Source organism: Ahaetulla prasina, chromosome 1, assembly GCF_028640845.1.
Source record: "Ahaetulla prasina isolate Xishuangbanna chromosome 1, ASM2864084v1, whole genome shotgun sequence".
Lineage (NCBI taxonomy): Eukaryota > Metazoa > Chordata > Lepidosauria > Squamata > Colubridae > Ahaetulla > Ahaetulla prasina.
The window spans coordinates 55,352,642-55,371,664 of record NC_080539.1 but is presented as its reverse complement, the minus strand read 5'-3'; the positions used below and the strand labels follow the sequence as shown (position 1 = coordinate 55,371,664).

Here is a 19,023-nt window from a genome sequence, read left to right as displayed (position 1 = left end):
GGAAGTGCTCAACCAAAGCTGAGCACTTGAGGAGAATGGATGTTGATGTGTCAGATGATATTGAGAACCCAAGGATAGAAACTGGCTGGAGCAACATAAATGAACTCTTAAACTGAAACGTAAGCTGCTTAATAATAGCAATAGTACTTATATACCACTTCACAGAGCTTTACAGCCCCTTTCTAAAGCGGTTTACAGAGTCAGCATATTTTCCCCAACAATCTGGGTCCTCATTTTACCAACCTCAGAAGGATGGAAGGCCAAGTCAACCTTAAGCCGGTGAGGATCAAACCTCCGGCAGTCAGCAGAATTAGCCTTCAATGATGCATTCCAACCACTGCATCACCACGGCTCCTAGTCTTTTTACGCCCAGATTATGGAGCTGTTTGACTAGCTCCTGTAAAAATACATTATTTCTGAAGTATATGTCTCCAAAATAAAAACTTCCAAACTATTTATTTACTTAGCTTTCTGATCAAGGTACAGTTCAGAGCTAGTTTTATCATACTTATTAATTCACATGAGAAAATTGTGGGGATTCTTGAGCTATTTCTGTAGTGTTTATCTAATTGTTAAATACTTGGGAATAGAATGTAGGAAGCAAATAGGCTGTACAGTTTACTGTCTTACTTTCGCTGGTGTCATCCATCAAACAAGAGCCCTTTGATTAAAAGTATCAATTTCTTTTTATTGCTTTTCTTCTTTGTTCTGCCAGTTTGAAATGTGTCCTTTCTTTTCTGCTTTCACACCCTGCAGATAGTTTAAAGCATCTTAATTTTTTTTAAAATGAATAATAGTACCTGGGCTGAATGTTCATCATAACCGTATGTGTGATGGAATGTAGTCTGGATTCCCAGGAGGGAGACAGTATATTCCAGAGAAGCAAGATACAGTGAAGTTTAGCTGTCCTATATGATATTTAGGTGTTTGCTTTGGAATAGTTAAAGTGGGTAACATCTACACAGGAGGCATTTCATTCACAATGCACCAATGTGACAATGAGTCAGTTAAGCTAGTCAGATCTCCTTGTTGATGATTCACACAGCATGTGATCAAACTAACTGGGCCCAAAATCACCCTTTTGGGAATGCAAAATCCCCATGTACTTTCTGCAGGAAGATATCATTACAACTTTCCTTCTTGGAAAGCCATCAGCAATTCTCACATCTTAACACTTGCAAATAATCAATATTTGGAAAATGTCTTCTAAGACCCCCATGTTGAGTGTCTTCTTGGTTTTTATTTTATTTAATCTTCTTAATTTTAATCATTTTGTATTATCTTTCATACCTTTTTATCATTTTGTAAGCCACATAAAGTCGCTGTAACAGTGAGAAGGGCAGCATATAAAACAAACAAATAAGCAAACAAATAAATAAATAAATACATTGCCACACTGTCAGTTAATTCTCTAAGAAAGGAGTCTGCTTTTTCTTTCTAATTTGTTTTCTGGAAAATAGGTCATTTGAGTGGGTCTAGACCAGGGGTGCCAAACACACGGCCCACGGGCCACATACGGCCTGTGCAGGCCATGCCCATCTTGGCTCCACAAGCGCAAAAACAATCCTGATACGTCACGATACAGCCTGCAATGCAATTGGGTTTGACATCTCTGGTCTAGACATTCCCATGACATAATTGACTGGGTAGAGACTGTGTCACTTCACCTGTTTGAGGCTAAATGTTATCTGATGGTGGTTAATTAATTTGTGGATTGACATCCTTTTGCTGTTTCCACACCACCATATTCCCCCCTAAGCATACTGTGAGAATAAAGCCAATGTATTTCTCATGTATGCACACACTTCAATTATGATTAGAGTATAGAAATACCTAAGAGAGTTAAAGTTTTGATGCAAAGTTCTGTAACGAGAACATATTCATTTATTTATTAGTCAAATTTATATTTGGCCATCCCACAAAGAGCAACGGGGTGGCTGTAAAGCAATGGCATACAGGTTGCCATAAAGTCACAGTTCTTATGGAAATCAGAGAACAAGGCTCCATGGAGATGGGACAGAATAAATAGCAGGTACTACTGTTATTACTGCAGCCATAAAAAAAAAAGTATATCAAGGAGAGATTCTGGATGAGAGAGAATTTTTCTTAAGCAGTCAAAATGCAGAAAGTGTGTTATACTGAAAGAGAAAGTTAGGGAGGGAGTCTATAAAAGGGATAACTGTTCTTTAGCCAAAAAGGTAAAAGAGACTCTTGGCAGGAAAGCAGAAAAAGAAAGGAAGCTAGAACTGAGAGAGATTAAAGAAGTAAGAAGGAGTTTAGAGTGTTTAAAGGTAAGCAGGGGGTATTGGGAGAAAAATGGGGAGGTATTTTCCCTCTTGGCAACAGCAGTAAATAAAAAGGAGGAATGGAGGACAGGTCCCGCCCAGGGTGAAATCTAAAATGTTTCCCTACTGGTTATGTGGGCGTGGCTTAATTGGTGGGTGTGGCTTGGTGGTCAGATGACTGGGTGGGCGTGGCCAATAACAATAAATAATAAAAATAACAAAGTATAAAAAACAGTAAGAGGTATCAAAAACCAACTTTCACACTTTACACACACACAACACAACACAACACAACTGACTCACACACACAATGTAAAAGCAGCTGCACTTCACACTTCACACAGCCACAAAAAGCTCAAAAACCAACTTTCACACTTTACACACACACAACTCACACACACACACATACAAAATGCCACATACAGCTTTCTGAGATTTTGTGTGTTTGTGTAGTTAGAGTGAAACACTACAGAAACACACCAAATCTCAGAAAGCTGCACAAATATTTTATTTTATTATTTTATTTTATTTTATTGTGGACTTCAAATCCCAGAGTTCCTCAGCCAGCAAAGCAGGAAGTCAAAGCAAGCTTTTTTTTTCCTTCAGTAGCTGAAGAAAAAGCATGCCGTTGCCGAAAGGAGCAGTAATTATAGGTAAGTGAGGAGGGGGCATTGGGTGGGCATGGGTGGGGGCTCTTGTAACTGGGGGCTGTTAAAAAGTGAGTCTAAAAGCCTGTGAGGATCAGGAAACTCCTCTGGGATCGCCAGAGGAGGTTTTTAAATCCTGTTTTTTTTTTCTTTTTTTCCCCCCCTTCGGCTGAAGAGGGTTTTTTTAAAAAAACTTTTAAAGTGTTCTGATGATCCCTGCTCGGCCCCGCGATCATCAGAGTTTTTTTTTTAACTTTTAAAGGCATGTTTCGGCTGAAGAAAAACTTTTAAAAGTAAAAAAAAAAATCTCTGCTGATGGTGCGGGTCAGCAGAGGCGGGGGGGCGGGGCCAGGGATTTTTGCTACCAGTCCTCCGAACCAGCAGCTACCAGTCCTCCGAACCAGCAGCCATCGCTACATAATCGGGGGAGCCGGTGCGAACTGGGAGCATTTCACCCCTGGTCCCACCCTCTTATAGAAAAGCTTGCTCAGGGGGGATTTCATCTTCTACTGAAAGAGGCAGGAGGGCCAATCTGGGAGTGCAAGAAAATAAGGCAGTTTGGTTGGCAGCAAAAAGATCAATGGAGAAAGCAGCTGGCAGAGAGAATAGGAGCCTTGTTGGTCCTGACCTGAGAAACTGGGGTGAGTAGTGGGACCAGAGAGGAACAGAATCAAAGAAAAGCTGATGGGGTGGTGCAAGGACAGAAGAGAGAAGAAATTGATTATTTTCAACCAGGAGAGGCGAATGACCTGCTTAATACATACTGTGCCTTCCATACTGACAACTGGTACCAGTGACCTTCAAAAGCAACTCTAGGAAATAAAGTCAGTGCAGAGTGTTGTGCGTGCATTCACAAGGAAAGGAAATAGTCTGAATGCCAGTTCTGCAGAATAAGTTCCTGTTTTAAAGGAAGGCATTGATTTCTAATAAAGGTTAAAGCAGACAAAACCTGTGTCAATGTTAAAAGAGTGCTCTGTTTAACCATCTGTATTTCTGTACAGCTGTTTCAATAACATTGGTAGTACATCTGTTTATTTTTTGCAACCCAAAGGTCTTTAAATGTGGATTTACAAGGAAATTTGTGTGTCTTATAAACTTCTCCGATCTTCCCAAGAACTGAGTGAAATTTCTTATTATTATATCCAGTTGTTGCTGAATTTTATACTCCCCAAATATCTAGATAGTTAAGGCTCTCCTGGCGCCTCAATGGCTTGTCATCTTCCTCTGAACATTTCAAATACAGCTAGGCTACAGAATAGATTTGCTTTGTTGAAAAAACAAAGGGGGAAATTCCATATAACTGAAGTGCCATAATGAAAGATTGGGAAATAAATTAATTCTACATTAAAACCAAAGGAACATGCAACATATCATCTTCATTGCTGAATATGCAGGACAACCATACATTTCCAAACAGGAAAATCCTGTATTCTAATCTTAAAGTAAATCCTCAGGAACATTAATTGGTGTTGGTAACAGGTGACTTTGAAATTCTCTTATGCAACCTCCTGCTGCAGGGAGGCAGGACTTATTCAATTGGTCCACCTCCACCATTGACGGACCCAACGGGGGTCCAAAGGTTCCTGGGGGTTCTACATGAGGCTCTGCTGCAAGATCCTCCTGAGATCTTAGTTGCTGCCAAAAAAAAGGAGGAAAGGAGGTGGGATGAGGCCTTGGATAGGATTGTGCCCATGAAACCTCTCTTGGTCCATCACCTGATACTCACTGTGGTTTATGAAGGAACTATGGGAGCTGAAAAGCATCAAGAGACATCTAGAATGCCTCTGGAAGAAGACAATGGATAACTATGGTCAAACATAATTTAGAGTCACTATTAAGACCTATCTTGCGGCTGTAAGAATGGCAAAACATGCTCATTGGTTCCACAGAATGCCACCCATTGGCTCTGTTTAGGGTTACCCAGATCCTTCTGGGTAAGGGGGCTTGGAGGTTTATCTTCAGGGTCATGTAGAGGAATTTTCTGATAAAAATCACTCAGATCCACTCAGTTGGAGACCAAAAGTATTGTAGGTCCTTTGAAGATGCCTGGGGAATGGACTTATCCTGGAATATTTCATCCTGTTGGACCTAAGGAAGTGGACAAGGACCTAGGAACTATTAATATGGCTATCTGTGAACTAAATTCATGCCCCCAGGTGGTGACATATGAGTGGGTCTAGCAATAGTTTACTTATCTTTAAGGGAGGGGAAGTTTTTGGCTCCCTTTAAAGAGGCACTGGTTTACCTTCTTCTCAGTAAGCCATCATTTGATTCCATTGTTCTGGGTAATTTTTGTCCAGGGAAGTGGTGGTGCTGCAGCTCCAAAGGACCATGGATGAAACTAATTATTTGGACCCCTTCAGTTAAATATGCAAATATGAGACACAAATGGCATTGGTTTCTTTTTGGATGACCTCTGGAGAGAGTGGGATTTGGGTAATCATCCATCCTTGCTCTTCTTGATCTTCCAGTAGCTTTCAATACCATCAACCATGGAATTGACTCTGGGAATTGGGGATGGGAGACTGATATGCAATCTTGGGGGGTGGTTGGTGGTTTGAAGGGGCTCCTCTGCCTTTTAACTGTGTTTTTAACTGTTTTTTAAATGTGCTTTTTAATATGGTTTTATAGATTTTATCTGTAAACCTCCCAAAGTCACTTAAATAGTAAGATGAGTGGTGTTTAAACTTGAAAATGAAATAAAACAAAAGTCCTATAACCATATTTGGATGCTTGGCATCCAGTTTGCTTTTATGACGAGTTGCAGGATCCTGTGGTTACATGACTATGATTTGTGATTTTTTAAATGGACTCTAGTATTCAAAAGGATACGTTCACACTTAGAACCATGACATTTGTCTAACAGCCTTGGATAACTTCCACAAAAATTGTCTTAACATAAGGCCATAACAATTTACAACCAGAAATCTAGTCCCAGATGCAGTTGCAAGTCAAGGATTAAAAGCCATTTACTCCATGATAAATGGCAATGCTGTCAAGTCTAAAAGAACCTGGGTGGGGGAAAAACCAACACGTTGTGTCATAACAATTATCTTTAAAAAATGAGATGAAGCAATATTTAAATGCATATTATGTGCCAGACCTACTACTCAGAAGTTGAAGGTTGGATTAGCTTTAAAAAGTTGCTAATACAAATTATCCCAGCACTTAAAAACAACAGATATATTTCCAAAGAAACTACTTAATTTATATACTGAGAATTCTTAAATGCATCTACTCCTCTCATTTTAATTTGGTCCCTAGAAGTAGATCAAAGTAAGTGAATCTTACTGATTTTAGGCACACTTCAATTCACTTCAGCTGCCAATTTCATTTTAATTTAACAGCAATTATATCTGATCTCTGACCTTTTATTTTTATATTCAAAATGATAGTTTCTTGAAAAATTTGAGAACAAGACTTTGGGAAGATAATACAGAATTTAAATTTGATACACCTCTTTGTAACACAGAATTTCTCTGAAATCTATTTCAGCAAGTGAAATAGGAATGATGGTGTTACAAGCAAATTGACACATGTTATACTCATTGGTGCAATGTCCAATTAGTCAATTCTTTTGGTTAAAAGTTTCTAAACAAATTGGAAAATCAACCAACAGTTTTTTGTAACAAATCCTGCTATTGGTTTATTGGCTATGCCCCCTAAGGCTTAGGAATGGATGCAGCATAAGATAAAGATTCAATGCTGGCTCTGCTGCTACAAAATGAAAACAGCAACAACAAAATATATACTTCATTGGGGCACTAATATTTAGAAATGTTTTAAAAAGCCTGCTTTAATTAGGAAAAAAAATGACAAAATATAAATATAGGAAGCCCTCAACCACAACTGAGCCCAAAATTTATGTTGTTAAGTCAGTTTTGTCCCATTTTATGACTTTTCTTGCCACCTTTGTTAACTGAATCACTGCAGTTGTTAAATTAGTAACACGGTTGTTAAGCAAGTCTGGTTTCCACCTTGACTTCGCTGGTCAGAAGGTTGCAAAAGGTGACCTCAGGACACTGCAGCCATCATAAATGTGAGTTAGTTGCCATGCATCTGAATGTAAATTACGTAACCATGAAGATGCTGCAACAGTCAAAAGTGTGAAAAATGGTCATAAGTCATTTTTTTCAGTAAAGTTATAACTTCGAACGGTCACTAAGCAAACTGTTGTTAAAGCGAGGACTACCTGTATACTGTGTATCTGGATATATTATTCACCTTGTAAATTGTTTTTCTTCACTGCATTGGTCTTGTTTTTCTACTGACCTACTTTCCTTTTCAATGTTGTAGATTTAATGTTTGTCAACTATTATGATAATCCCGTGCTCTTGATCGATTCGTTTAGCCTAAAGAGCTCTAGTAAAACTGCAGCTGAAAGACATACAGCTATAGTTGCACTAATGCTAAGCAGTACATTCATTGTTTATGTTCCTGCTGAATTGTCAACACATAAGATGCTGGCTGTATCAACTGACACAGAAACATTTTTTTAAAAAACACAACAGCAACTTAAAAATAAATATTAGGCCTTGTATCTATATGTCTATGGATACTCTCAGTCATCCGGGTCATGGTTGTCCCAAAGGTGCAGTTCTGAAGAAGCTTCTTGGATGAGAAGTGAAACATCTTCAAAAACAAACAAATGAAGTCCAGTTGCCTTTTGAAAAACAGTTTTGGGGCCTTGTATCTATACTACCTGAAGTGATTAACACAGAGGAAAATATGTTGGAAACATACAGTCTACTTTTTTCTTGTCATATTAATGATACTAATTATATATTCAAGAGGATTTTAATATGTGCTAAACCAAAAAGAATTTGTAATGATTTTAATTAGTTTTCCTTCCAAACGCCTATAAACATGATAAATGAAAATGGTGAAACTGATTTACAATTATTTGCCTCTTGGTGTATTTCCTCTTCTCTCCTTTTTAAAATGGGTAGCAAGAAACAGACATATTGTACTCCATAAAACTCCCATGACAAGGATATTATTTATGGTAAAATAACAAGATTAATTAGACAAAAACTACTTTCATATTTTATATCCACTGTTCTTGTGCACATGTGGATATGTTACTTGAAAAAAATGTCACTTTTGGGATGGGGTTGCTTGGAAAATCATCTTTTGCAACCAAACAACATCACCATTACTACATTCTCATGCCTTTTTAAAAGCTTGATTACAGTAAATTAAACTGGTGATATTGGACGCATCAAAGCAAAAGTTACAAAATGAAAGTAAGCATTTTGGTTATGTTATAAGTAGTTCTGGGATTGACGAGTGTTGGATGAATACTCATGTTTCCTTGCAAATAAAGATGTATTTTGAGAATATATATATAACTCGCAACTGATAAAAAGTTTAATAAAACCACCCAATGGTGGCAACAAATGCAATTATATTTTTATTGGAAAAAGGCAATTACCTGAAGTATGTAACTTGCATTAAAAAAAATAGCAGTGGGTTTTATAGTCCCTTACCATTAGAAATGCTAGCTGGAAATGATATAAATTGTAGTCCAAAACATTTGGAGTGAATAGTTAGATGCTTCCAGTATTACCTCTCTTTTCTGGTTATCTTTTGTCTTATACATGCCTGGTAAATGCTGGTACTGCTGCCACAGAAGGACAACATCAAACTTGCAAGTAAACAGGGCTTATTCCTAAAAAAGCAAGCATTAGCCATGTGAATTCCATCTTTACAAAGAAACTTTTAAAAATTATGCCAACTTTCCCCAAGTTGGGTTGGATCTGGAGCTCCTAGAATTTTTCATCCAGCTGGTGGTGCAAATGCTTTTTTGAGGTTAGGATTGTAAGAGTAAAGCTGAATCTAAGAAACTAACACTGGAAAGTGAATAAAATTAATTAATTACAAGCTATTTCTGATCTAGTCAACTGTCATTATAATTAATTTTTCAACAATGAAGCATTGTTGGGAAGTAGAAATAGTGATACATTTTTCTCTTTTAAAAGAGTGAGATAAACATAAATTTTTCTTCACTAGAAAACAATTTCCAATTTAATTTCTTCATATTATGGCTTTTAAAATAGTTGCAATATTGTGTTGTTTCGTTTTTACAAAAATGCTCCACTTGTTGGCTATGAAGACCGCCTGATGGAATTTATGGTCTAGTCCTAGCAAGCTCACATATAAAAAAAATAAACTCAGTCCAGGTTTTTTCCCCCTACACTGTAGAGGTGCATCTTCAATCAAATTCTTTGACTATTGTAAAGTGTTAATTTTCATTCCACTGTAAAAAAACCTACACTCTTTAAAGAGGAATGCTTGTGCCCTGCTATCTCATTCAACACCCTCATGAGAAATGAATTTGAAGGGGTCACCTGCCCATCTTTTTTTTTAAGTAGAATAGAATAATATGCAGTCCCAGGAGTGCAACTGATTGATAGTAGTAGCAATTTTATTTATTATGTTCCTATAATTTAGCAACACAGAGGCATTTGTACTTCTGTTCTCAAATTAATCAATGTTAGTAATCAAGAACAAAACTATAAATTTCCATTTCGCTATTTTTAAAAAAAAGCTCGGTAAAAAGAATCCCAGATACAGCATATACTAATGGAGAAGAAGAGGGAAAAGGATTCCCAGAAAACAAATAACAATAGCTTGTGAAATAAGCTATAAATTACACATTTTCCTACTCCATTGACATGGATTCATTTACCATAATGGCTGGAGCTACAAGAAAACAAATCTCATTACGACTAGGTGTATGAGGTGAGCTACATATGCGGTGGGGATGTAATTTTTTAATGTAGTTTTATTTTGATGTATTTTTATGGTTTTTAATTCTGTGTACCCCACCTTTCTTACAATGGGATCGTCAGAACTCTTTAAAAGCATTTTTTCTACAATCTCTTCGGCCGAAGAGGTTGTAAAAAAAAGCTTTTAAAAGGCTCCTCTGGCAATCCCAGCTGAGTTGTCTGATCGCCAGAACCTTTTTAAAGCATTTTTTCTACAAGCTCTTCGGCCAAGAGGTTGTAAAAAAATGCTTTTAAAAGGTTCTGGCAATCAGGCAACTAAGCTGGGATCATCAGAACCCTTTAAAAGCATGTTTTCTACAAGCTCTTCGGCCGAAGAGGATGTAAAAAAATGCTTTTAAAAGGTTCTGGCAATCAGGGAACTCAGCTGGGATCGTCAGACTCAGAACCCTTTAAAAGCATGTTTTCTAGAAGCTCTTCAGCTGAAGAGGTTGTAGAAAAATGCTTTTAAAAGTAAAAAAAAAAAAAGTTGGCCATGTCCACCCAGGCACATTACCCCACCACCACCAAGCCACGCCTACAGAACCGGTAGTAATGAATTTTAAATTTCACCCCGATCATAACTAACCATCAATTTACACTACGTCATTCAAGATCTGACTCATGGTCAAGTCCAGTTCTTGCTGGAGAGCTTGTGAAACAGAGATAAAAGAAGATACCACTATCGATGGGCACCTCCTAGCTAAATGGAGGGATTCCCAGGATACAGCCATACTATCCAAGGCATTTACATTTTTTGGGATAAATGCCAGCTTTCTGGATTATATCCACTCACAACTACAAGGTGCTTCTCCTGTTCATGCCCTGGAACTGAAAGTAACCTTATGAGTTGCTGTAACAGCTGTAGAACAGGGTCAGAGACTACATTAAATCTTTATGCAAACACTGTTGAGTGTTTAGCATCTTATTCATCCCTAAACAGGAAAAAGCTTTTTAAAATAAGCACTAGATGCCTCCCTATTTCTCCACAGAACGTTTGGTATCATGTATTATGCATGGTCATCTTTTAATTCAAGATTTCAGGGGGGGAAAGCCACTTTCAGCCTCATCATCACCTCTCAATGGTTTCTTTCAGAGATGTGCATCAGCTACACAATAACCCTAACCCTGCAGATTTCACTCCGCTAGTTATTGTTAACTATAGGGGCCGATGTGCATCTCTGTTTTAAGGCAATTGAGTCATTGCTGTCCAAAGACATTTCTGCAATCATGTGGTCTGCATGATTTCACAGAGTGTTGCTACCTTCCTAACGAAGTGATATTTATTTATCTAGTTGCATTTGCTGGGGCTGGGGAGATCCATTGTCTCCAGCGGAGGAAGGCGAGACAAAGGAGAGCACCAAACCCTTGTCCTCCAGAGGATCCTTGCCGTCATTCTCAGGCCACTTGGAGGACCCCCGGACATTGGTGCAGGCTGTCCAGAGCCCTAGGCAGTGGAGGCCAAGTGCCCAGCCCAGTCCTCAAGCTCCCAGGGCACCACGAACCCACAGCCAAGCCCGGCCCAACCCCACTTTCCCGAGGGGGTACCAGCTGCGCTTACCTTCTCCTAAAGGCTGCTGTTACTGTTCTTGCTCTCCTTGGTCAGGTTGCTCATAGTGTATATGGGAGGGTGAAATCTTTGGGTCAGAGGGAGGCCCACTCCCTCTCCACACAAAGAGACATGGCTTTGTAACCAAAGCATCCTCAGCAATAGGATGAGATACCAGAAGGAGGTATCAGGAGAAGGAAACAAGGGGATGGAGAAAGTGCAACAGGGCTGCTGGTGACTAAGGTTCAACCTACCTACCTTCCTTCCTTCCTTCCTTCCTTCCTTCCTTCTTCCTTCCCTCTTCATTCTTTCTTTTTCCTTCCCGTCTTTCCTTCTTTTTCTTGTCCTTCCTCTTTCCCTTTCTCCTTTCCTGTCCCTTCTTGGATGCTTAAATGCAAAAGGTGAATCATTTCTCCTTTTGTTTTGTTTTGCTTTTAGTTTGTTTTGCTCTGCCAGCAAAAACAGAGCCCAGGGGCCATGCACATCCCCCTCAGGCCATGTTTCTGACAGGAAAACCTCCTGCAGCTCTTTGCCAGCCTGCATGGCCCACCTGAGCTCCATTTTTGCTGGCTGAAGGCTGCGGGAGGCCATCCTGGCTGAAAACAGCCTGGGAGGGCCATGCATGGCTTTCCTGAGCTCAATTTTCACTGGCAGGGGCACTATGGGTTGGTCCTTTGCTGTTTCCAGGGCATCTCCATGGGCCAGATCTAAGCATCCCTGAAATACTCCATCAATTCCCTACTACCATCTTCTAGTCTAGTAAGGTTGTCTGGCAACAAGAAAAAAACTGATTTAATGAACAGCAACAAATATTTCATACTGAAATCAGAAAAGAAGTTCATATTAATATTTCCAATACTAAGTGCAGAACATGGTTCACATCTTTCCCTTAATTTGCGTAATTAAAGAAGGGAAGAAAAAAAACCTCAGATATTTCCACTCAAAAATAATTCAGAAAATAGTTACCATATGGAGAAATGGGATGCATGCTGCATTATTCACCATTTAAAACAGAAAATGAGTACCTCTAGGGCAGCAAAACATTTTGCTCATGAGGGCTTAATGTTTGGGCATATGCCTCCTTATCACAAGGGACTTCATCAGAAGTTTGAAGAAAACAATAGGCAAGAATAGCAGTGAGTACTTGTTCAGGTCTTCTTCTGTAATGTGAAAATACCATCTGGCAGCTCTCTATAGCCAAGATGGGAGTCAAGCAACGCTGGAAGTTAGTTAGGAGAAGGAGGAGGAATAATTCATGATAAACCAGATACTAAAAGGAGTGATACTGCCCCTATTCCAGGTCTTATTAATAAAACCAGTTACCTAAACTTATTTTAATTCAAATTAGGCCAAGTTTTGTTAGTGGGACAGCCTTGGTAATTGTCATGGAAGACTACAAGGAGATGTGACAGTCAAGTGATTCAGAAACTTTTGACATAATAAACTATGCTACTGTGATGAAATCTCACAAAACAAAAGACATTGCAATAGTGCCTCCTATTTCCTTGTATCTCCAAAATGTTTAAATAAATAGGGATTTTGAAATCCATTGATTTTGAGTGAGATAGCTCTCAGTATGTAATTCAATTTGTCTATTATCATCAGAGTGTATTGAGATTATGCAAGTATCAAACAGGTATTTTTTGGTGGCATGAAAGTCTATAAACTGAAGTTGAACCTTACTATATATGCTGACATCTTAAAGTTTAGAAGGATGGAGTTCCCTCTGGGGTCAATCTGTCTGAGGTTTCTCAAACATGTTCATCAATGGTCTTTGTTGTATGAAGTATTTATTTCATTAGTTCATAGTGCATGGCCTTTTTGGATAGGGTGATATACACTTTGGAAATTTCCAGATGCTCTCTTTAGAAACAGCTGGGAACCTTACATTCATAAAGTATCCAGCTACTAGAAATCTGACTGAATTATGCCAGCATTAATTTTGAAAAAAATTACTTTAGCTACTTGTTTGCCAACAACCAAAATTCAAGATGATGATGTTTGCTTTTAAAGCCAAGGCACAACAATCTGGAGTATTTTCTTATATATCAATCTGCTTCTTTTCTAAAATTGTCAGATTTTGTCTATAGAAGTGCATGATACAAATTCGAAATTATGGTTTCTCTGTAATTATGCCTAATTCAGAAATAGCTTCGTAATAGAGGCATTATTGTATATGCTGTTGAAACATTATTTATTTAGGCATTGCTAATTACTGCATTTTAATAGTATTTGTATTAAATAACACTTGAGTACTGAATTAAGAGAATACTTTTCTTCTTGAGTTCTTGATTCTTTGTTCTTGAGTTCTAGATAGATAGATAGATAGATAGATAGATAGATAGATAGATAGATAGATAGATAGATAGATAGATAGATAGATAGATAGAAGACTGGGGAAAAGAAAAAAGTGTGGGCATATACATGTTCATCCTCAGCAGATGGCAGCATTTAGACAAACTTGGCTAATTTCAGAAGCTAAGCAGAGTTGCTCCTGGTGAATACTTGAATGGGGGAAATCACTGGGAATTCCAGTACTGGTAGCTAGACAGGGAAAACAAAACAAGGTCTGGAAGAAAGTAGTAAGTAAATTATAGCAACTAGGAATCAAGCTTGACAACTTCTCTGACAAGATAGGACATGGTCAGGTCTGGATTGAAGCTATATTGGAAAGCACTAACACTAAAGTTATTGAAAAACATGCTGGAAGAAGATAGTGGCAAATCACTTCTGTGTTGCTGTCAAGAAACTATGCTGATGCTTCAATGAAGTCAGTAGGAATTGAGCACACCTTGCAGGAATCATTACAATTGACAATTTTGTTTTGTTTTTAAACTTGTGGTGTAGGTGAAACTTTAAAAATGGATAGATAAACAAAGTTGTCCGCCCAGTCTCTGAGAAAACTTCATCCATACAATTTGTCTACAATTTGTCTGGTGTTGAGGCTTATAAATGTTCTAGTCCTGGGATAGTTTGTCTTTCCCCTATGTATATAAATTTGATTTCAGGAAAGAGTGTTACATATTGAAATGAATACAATTCTTTCAAAAAATGCTTTGTCACTATGAACAGTCATATAAGAAGGAAGGGAGATTATATGGCTATTCAACTCACAAACATGGGTAGTGTAGATGAATAAAAATAATCACGATATACCAACAACAAAAAATCAAGAGCAAAATACATGAGTGGGGCAAACCAACAGACAACCCACTTTCCAGGATGAGCTCACCAAACATCTCGTACCAGGTCATGTTGTAAATGTTGTACCTTGATGAACGTATCTTTTCTTTTATGTACACTGAGAGCATATGCACCAAGACAAATTCCTTGTGTGTCCAATCACACCTGGCCAATAAAAATTCTATTCTATTCTATTCTATCACAACCTTTCTGAAGGTTACAAGCACTGGAACCAGTTGATTCTTGGGAGGAGAAAGATAATTCCACAGGGCAGAATTCACAAACAAGGATTAGTTCCAAATCCCATTTGCTAGAAACTTAGTGAGGGACTGTTTATAGTGTTATGCTGCTATCTTGGATTACCGAATGGAATCACTGCTGTGACAAATGTCTATCCCCTGAACAAATGAAGAAGCTGCTAAGAATATTTTTCTGGAAATCAAGAACAGACAGGTATTAGCTTTGCTTACCAAACATTTTTAAGTTAATCCCTTTTTCATCGTGACATATTCATTCTAAATCAACTGATTCTCATAAAATGTAAGGTAAAAATGTTTAAGGATAAAAAAAATTCTAGGCAGAAATGGATTTTTTTTTTCATGCTTGGTTAAACAACACTCCATCAAGGAACTGTTTTTTTACCATTTGGAAACTCCAATAAACTAATGAAGATTCACCTGAATATTTTGTTTTTTGTATACATGTTGAATTTATTTAATAGACTTATATAGCCAACCATCTCACATCAACGACTCTGGGTAGCATAAAAAAGTTAAAATGCAGCAATTAGAAATAATTCATGGTGCCCCCCACACATGATACCATCCAGTCATAAAAAGATATCAACAACTGGGTTAACTTAATTTTCTGGCCTGATTATTTTGAGAGCAGACTTTTCTGCATAAAACTTGCACAAAACTGCACAAAATGAAGGCTCTAATCAATAAATTTATCTTATTGACTTTGGTTGGAAATGTACGTCTCCGTTGTGCCTCCTTCATTCTGTTTTCTAATTTTCCCCAACTTTTTATTATTTGGTAGTTTAATCTGAAAAAGATTTTCTTTTAACTATAATCTTTCCTAAGTGTTAAGCCTAAATGCTTGACTCTTTGTATTAGGAAAACAAATTGCAAGGTTTTGTAAGATGTGGTTATTATTAAGAACTGATTGTTTTTATTTATTTATTAAATTTATGCTTCTGCTTCTCCCAGCAGTAACTTTACCACATGGTTCTGTAAACAAGTTAACTTTGGAAAGACTGAGAATTGGGCTCTACAGACAGTGGCTAATTCAGTATCAATTTCAGAATGAACATTTTAGAATCTACCTCAGAAATGAACAGAACATTTTAGAAATGCTTTTCTAAAAAAAAGCAAGGCCAGAAAAATATCCACTATGGGTTCAACATACATTTTCCTTACATATCCTGAATATTAAAAACACCACAAGAAAAATAAGAGAAAATAATTTTCATTTCAAGATTACTTTGATTCCCCTCCAATTCTTTTCTTTCAAGAGGTGAACTAAAGCATTGATTTTCTGTTCCTCTGTATAAATTCTAAACTGTTATTTAAAGAAACTGATAGATGTTTCCCACAAACTTAAGAAAGCTCCCTAGACAGCATGGCCTAGGAGACTTCAGTGGCATGCTGACAACTCAGATCCTTGGACTGAGGTAAAAAATTTTCATCTCCAGCCAAATATGATCGGTAGATGGGAGTATTCCATACTAAATTAATCAAGAGTCAATGCTAAGATCTATCCTGAAGGTTTGCAAAGAAAGTGAGGCAAAACCCCCACAAAGCAGTTCTGTTTGGCTTTTCATTTTAATGTCTGTAAATCGAAGCTTCTCACTCATTGGAGTCATGACTACTCGCAATTGGAGTTAATCGCTTGAAACCAGTTGACTGCCTCTGCTTCTAAGAGAATCCTGAGTACTGTAAAGGATTACCAAGGTTGTTTTTATTCTTATCTTCAAATTAAATATACTCAAAAAGAAAAATATAAAGAATTCTGGCACAATGAAACCATCACCAAAAGACCATCTTATATACATTTTTCATCTGTGATCTATAGAATTGCTCCTCAGGAAAAGTCTGAAAATTGTCCCATACAAAAAGCATGTTTGCATTGTAATAGATGGATGTCATAGGCCTGCGATGGCAAACCTATGGCACACATGCCAGAGGTGGCACACAGGGCCCTCTCTGATGGCACGTGAGCCGTCGTCACAGTTCACCTCCGCTGTGCATGCCATGCGCCTCCCGCCAGCCAGCTGGTCTTTGGGTCTCTGATGTGCATGCACAGGGGCAGGGTGCATGCAGGGGGCCGTGTGCGCATGCACGGGGGGGCAGAATGCATGCGTAGGGGACACATGCAGGAGGGCGGGGCGTGTGTGGGGGGTGCATGTGCATGTAAGTGGGAGGGCAGGGGCTGTTCATGCATTGTATTTTGGGGGTTTGGATGCACTTTGGGCACTCGGTCCAGAAAACGTTAACTATCACTGTCATAGGCCATCAACTTTTTCCAAAACTCATTTTTTACGAAGCCAAAGTTACACCAAAGGAGAGAAAAACTAATTATTATCCTTCCATTAGTTCAGCCACATCTGTATTAGATCCATACCCTCCTGGTTGGTCAAGGTTTCCAGGGAGAGGGTTTGGGTGATGATTAATTCCTCCTTGAATTAAGGGGTGGTTCTGTCAACTCTCAAGGTGACAGTGGTGTGCTCCCTACTAAAAGGGCTATCATTTGGCCCAACCAATTTGAACAGTTGTCATCTAGTTTGTAGGGAAGGTGGTGGAGAAGGTGGTTGCACTGCAGTTTCAACAGATCTGGATAAATATGAATCATATATAAAACATATACACACTCACTCACACTCAAATCAGTAGCAAAGCTTCATAAAATGGGAATGAATATGAACTACTGATGGCAGTCCACAATTCCCTATTAGAAACGTATTTCCATTGCTCTTAATCTACTGCCCACCTTCCTTTGCAATAGGATTCTAATCAATCTTCACTGGTCAAAAATTTTCATCCTGTAACTAAATAATCTTCAAATTTCATCTTATACTTGCAGGATAAATTAGTCATTCTTGAATACATAATTAGTTCTGGCCTGGCTACACTATCACATGGAAAGAAGCTTTGAGTTAATGTGTAGTTCAAGACTATGCAAGGAGACAGCTTTGCAAATAGCACACCTAATGTAATTTCATTACTCCTCATCAACTCTAGTGTAAACATAAATTATATAGTGTAGAAAAATTACACATTAATAGATACTGTTGAAAAATATTAAGCATACATAAGATGTCCAAATGAAATATAAATTCAAAATTCTTGTTTGCAACAATCCATTATTGAATTATGCACTGATAAATGTTCTGCTACCACCTTTCTCAGACTGGGGGCAGAATATGAACATGATGGTTCACAAGTCTACCAAATTCAACAAGACTTGACAGACATATATATCAGGAACTGACAATCTTCCAGATCTTCTGTATTTATGCATTATCATATGATGATCCATCACTGTAAGGTGTTTTTCCCCCCTAATGGGGATTATCTTTTACTTGATAAATCCATTTCAAACAGTTTGAATATTTTAGTACATTAATGAAATTACAAGCTGATTTAAATCACTAGTAAAAAGGCTTGATTTAAATCAACTCAATTTAAATCATAATTTTTAAAGAGCAACTATCATCTCTGTCCTGCAGCGGCTCCTCCTCTGACCCACTGTTGACTCACCAACAGTCCCATTCACTTTAATGGGAAGGCTGGTGATGTGGCAGTAACAAGGTGAGGGACATGGCGGGCAGCAGGTGAATGGATGCCCGCTAACAGGCGCTGCCATGATGGATCTGAAATGACAGATGGTCTTTAAATGTAAGGATTCATACTTGCTGGTAGTTAGAATCTTTAATATTATTATTTGCAAACAAAATGACGGTTTCCTATTTAGCTTGCAGAGCTTGGATTTATTGAATGAATTTACGAAAAATGTAAATATTGCAGAACATACAGCCTCATTCTACATAACTAAGCTCCATTTCATGCTGAATAAACTAAATTATTAATGTATCTTAAATAGAAAACTATCTTTAGATAGATTTTTACTCCAAAAGAGTTTTATTAAAATAAATTTGATTTTAAAAAATCTGCTTTAAATCAAAAAAATCCAATTTAAATAAAAAATACGATGTTTTGATTTTTTTAAAAAAAATCATCCATTTTTATCCATCCTGTAATGAACTGAATCAATAACAACACTTAAGAATCTGTCCTATTAGGTGGGCCTAAAATTTACACCTGATTTCTTTAGAGAAGAAAATGTCTAAATAAATAATGTTAAAGAAAATCATATTTGTGTACAAGCCCTTCATCCTCAAATGACTAGACTAAAAACCATTCATTCCCTATGAGAGTTATTGGGAAGTTCTACCTAAGGTTAGTTAGTCATGTCAGATAATTGTAAGTATTCGTGGAACAGTTTTCCACTCTTCAGAAGATCTGATTTCCGCAGTTTGATTTACAATTACCCACGTTCAATTTTAATTCTGATTTCATCCAGTGGCAGGC

The 19,023-nt window shown here is 37.7% G+C and overlaps 1 protein-coding gene across 9 annotated transcripts in view; it reads right to left on the bottom strand.

Moving 5' to 3' along the window:
- HHAT (hedgehog acyltransferase) overlaps positions 1–19,023 on the bottom strand; it is a 246,873-nt gene that overhangs the window by 16,881 nt on the left and 210,969 nt on the right. The window lies entirely within an intron of this gene.